A 4,874-nucleotide genomic window follows, 5' to 3' on the forward strand; every position below is an offset into this window, starting at 1 on the left:
TAGACCCAAAATGAACACTTTTTTGAACTTTTTCACTGGACATTCTTTTCATGAGCTATTTTGAGCCTCTCAGTCAAGTCAAAACTTAATTTGGCCTAAAATATCAAGAAAAACGTAAATAATCTGAGTTTTTGCAAACTCTTGAAATTTTTACCTCAATGTTTCCTTGAGCTTACCCACTGGTTCATACAACTTTTAAGCATACTCTCCAATCGAATTGAGTGGTTGGTAGTCTTTTCGTGCTATTTCTAGTCGTAGACCTGAAATTCTGCAACTTCACATAACAACTCACAATTGATTCTTTTGAAGAGAGCAATATTCTGAAACCCACCTCGGATCCTACTTACCCTACTCCTAGATTCTACTGCAATGGGATTGTGGAAAGTGTCCACAAACACTCGTTTTCTTATTTTTTATGGTTTTTAGAGCCTTGATCTTAAGACTTGTCTTGTCCATCAATCATTCTCAAAACCCTAATCTAATTCTACAATCCTACAATCCTAAAGGCACTCAGCAAGTACGATTACTTCCAAGCTACCTCTACACAACAAAAGACGACAAACTTAAGCTATGCAGTTTTAAAAAGAAATTTCTACTCTAGGAGACCCTAGAGGAAGTTAAAGGATAGCTTCACAAGACGCTCGTGTTTTTTCCTAGTTTAGGTCTCTTCGATCCCCGACGCGGCGCCAAATGTGGGACGGGTGTCTAACCTCACTCCTATCTTATTGTAGATGTAGCGAGAACCACGAATAAATTGTCAATCCATGGGACGAAGCTGACTCAACTAGTGAATAGAGGCTACAAGAGGTTGTCAATCTATTGGAAAACAACAAACAACTCGTATCTAACTCAAGCTACACTCAAATGATTGAAATCACCAAGAGCTAATCGCTCATCGGCAAACAAATCACATCCGTTACAACATTAAATGACATCCAAACGTAAAGAAACTTCTATGGTATGTTTATAAGACCTAAGCACACATGTTTATGGTTTCAAATCCCACTTTAGGTCAAGTGAAAAAATCGTGATTATTAACAACAATGGATTTTTGACCTAGTCGTTTTTTACTCAGAATGCATCTAAATGCTTAGCAATGATGCCCCAATACCCCACCTATGCTTAGTTTTTTATTTTGAAGTGTGAATTCCTACTTATGATGAGATTAGGCCGCAGGTCGACGACGCCAAAAGCTACGAAATACCGTGAAATGCTTGCGTCAATGCGTAGAGCTCTTACCTGCGGTTGAAACGCAAAGACGCGATTGCAATGTGACAACCAGATAGGGAGTAGGAAGCGCGAGAAGGAGAGAAGTGAGCGTCGTTAGCTCACGCTGTGTATTTTATTATCCAAAAACTTATTAATAACTTTACAAAATTGGCTTTTATACCTTAGTCAAGGTTTCTGGTGGTCAAAACTAATAATCCGGGAGCTCTAACTAAAGACAAATTGATACAATCTGAAAGCTTGTAGCCCCGGCTCATCAATTACAAAGTTTATCCAGAAAATAGGAGTTACAATATTCTTGATTCATCAAAATAATAAATGTTGTTACAAAGAGAGCTTCGAAAAATGGTATCCGGGTTAGCTTGCTACTAACATGTGCCAAAAGATATGCCTTTGTCTTTTTTTACCGAAAGTTGAAGCAAAGATTTATGCGATGAGGTATTCCACTAATTATTGTCCCCACCATCAAGGTATGACCGAGTTTGAATAGTGTGGCATGTGGTATTGGTGCTATCTCACGATATTAGTCACATCTTTCAATATTTTGGACATCTTTTTTCATTGATGGTCAATAAAGTCCCAACCATTTGAGCCTTTTAACAAGTTCAGTCTCTTAGAAGTTCCCATTGTTATGGTTTCATATGATTTGCTTCTATAGAATTGTTGTTCTTGTGTGGTTCGATACAGAGGTTCAATATTCCATTAGGATTCCTTTAATACAATCTTTCTACAAGTAATTTATACATTCATGTAGTTAGGCTGTGTCAAGTTTTGCTATATGTCTTTGGACCATTTTTGAACTATTTCAACGAAGAAGAAATAATCATTTGGTAGATCATCGTCCACTCTTTTAGATGCTTATCTCAATGTATCCATCAAAAGGTGATCGACCCTAACATGTGTGGTACCATTCTTAACCACAGTCATAAAGTCGAATTCCAACAGTATTATGAACCATGTCACAACTATTTTGATGTTACATGGCTTGTTTACCATGTAGAGTAGGGCTTGGTGGTCTATTAATAAGATAGACTTGTCTGCCAATAGATAATGCTTGAATTTCTTGATGGCATATATCATACCTAACCCGTCCCTTTTGGTGGTGTGTAGTTTTTCTCCGCCATGTTTGACTGCCTACTGGCATTAGAGATCAAACAAGGATTTAAAAGTGGATCACACCCTCTAAATAAGTCTACTTACGCTACTCCTAATGCAAAAAATAAAAGGGTGGGGAGATGTTAAGAACACCGAATAGACCTTTATTGCACTTTTGGACTTAGTGAATATCCCTCACTCAACCCAAGAGTTCACGAGACTATCTCACTGGTCTCAGTCCTAATCAATAGGTCTTTGGCCAATACCCACATATCTCCAAATACCTAAACACAAACAATCAAGATAATGACTTATCTATGTGCCAAAGGAAGAATATCTAGACTTAACTAGAGGAAGACTTTTTAAGAGAGACGATTTTGTGTCAATGTTTTCTCTAGCTTACGTGGTTATGTCCTTGGCAATAGTACCAATTGTTAAAATGGTTTCCCGAACCGTTCTAATGTTATTAGTACTAGCAAGAACCTCACATTAATTATCAATGCAAGGGGTATAGTAGACCCGGCTAGGGCATGGAGGCAACACAAATATGTTAGATCTCTGGAAAACAATATCAATGTAAGAAACCATCTATTTTCCCACTGAAGTGATTCTTAGATCACCAAAGGTTGGATTCACACTGTTAATCAATCTTTACTATTTTTCATGGCCAAATAGTATCCAAATGCAACCAAACTTCTAAGAACAACTAAGAGGACCAGAACAACCAATCCTATGGTCTAGAGTCACCCAATAAACCTACAGTCACAAAAATGATACTGAATCCCTAATATTGACAGGTCAATTGAGATGCACTACGGCCTAACAATGGAGAGAGGAATCATATGCACCTAATGATTTGTCAATCTGATGCCTAAATCTTAAGATACAACATCAAACAACTTGTAGGTGCTCATCAAAAACCTTATGAAATAGTGCAAGAGACTTACGTCAATTCAAAGAGCCTTCATTTGTCAATGTGTACAAGCAATTAGAATTGAAATGCGACAACTGACAAGGGAGTAAGGATAAGATGGACTTGCAAATACACAAGCACAATAGGCGTATAGTCAACACTATTTTCTCTTTAATAAAAGGTTATCCAAAATGGTCACAACAGTGAGTCCCTTTATACTTGGGTCAAAGTCTAAACATTTGGTCCATTGTCAAAACGGACTCACAATGGATACAAACTCACAGTTGAGGTGAGAATTTCAATTTGGAAGCTTGTAGCCCCCATAATTACTTAATTATTAATGCCTCATAATTACATCCACAATAATAGAAATTGCATAAGGACATGATACAAAACTAACATCGCACAATTGCTTTATATAAAACTCGTAAAAAGAAAGAGCATGTGTAGAATTTAGGTAGCAACACACCCATATTTTGCCATGTGACTAATTGACAACCCCCTTTTCAAGAGGGATCAATGGTGTGTGATCTCCGAATGGTGTGGACCTTGGATCGTTTTTGGGAAACGAATAAGAAGTTTCCCCAATTGCCCTTTCGCATTATCCCATTCTCAAGCTGGGTTTACCGTTAAGCTATCGCGTGCCACTTGAAATGGAAGTGTGAACTAACATTCATCTATATCAAAAAAGACTAGGGGAAGTCACTTTGTGATTACATGCAGTTCACATGGTGATTCCCCAGTTCACTTAACATTCACATGAGAAGATATGGGCTCACAATTACTCTTTGATCTTATGGGCTCACAATTACTCTTTGATCTCAATGAGGTGGGATGCCAATACCTTGCAAAAATCAATGTCAAGAAAATGGTTGTTGACAATGCCTTGATATCGAATTTTGTAATTGCACGTCAACCAATAAATCCAAGGTCAAGAAAATGGTTATTTCATTATCTATATACTCACATTCAAAACTTTAGCACCACATTGATCCACACGTCTGCTTTTTAGACGGCATATCTTTATTTGTAATGAGCGTCGTTTTTTGAACAACAATAGCTCGTCGCTTTCCTCTGGTCGGTTTTCTTACTCGACCAATTCCTCCTTGCAACAATTTCTCCAACTCAACACCGTGCCCAAATCAATTGCTCCACTAAGGCAACAAGAAGTTTTTTCATTCCTTTCATCCGAACTAAAAGCGTGTGATGTGGGTTGCTTCACAAAGGTGTAGGATATGTCCAACATAAACATGGATGTGGCAAGGAAGGATGGGTTGTTTTCACCATATGCAAAGGGAAGGGCCCTCTTTTAAACGCAATCTCCTATGGTTGCACCTTGAAGGCCTCTAGACTTCTGCAAGATCTTCACATGGGGAAGAAAATTCATGATGAGATTTCTACTTAGGGGTTGTTGGAGAAACATGTGCTCGGCAATGCTTTGGTCAATATGTATGTCAAATGTGGGCCCCTTATGAAAGTGCATAAACTTCTTGATGAGCAATTTGTACAAAATGGTCTCTTGGAATGTATTCACTACAGGATATGCCCAACATGGATGTGGCAAAGAAGCACTGAGATGTTTTCACCAGTTGTTGCGAAGGAAAAACCTCTCTTCATGGTTAAGATGTTTTCAGTAGTT

The sequence above is a fragment of the Adiantum capillus-veneris genome, chromosome 24, assembly GCF_014529385.1.
Source record: "Adiantum capillus-veneris isolate H3 chromosome 24, ASM1452938v2, whole genome shotgun sequence".
Taxonomy (NCBI): domain Eukaryota; kingdom Viridiplantae; phylum Streptophyta; class Polypodiopsida; order Polypodiales; family Pteridaceae; genus Adiantum; species Adiantum capillus-veneris.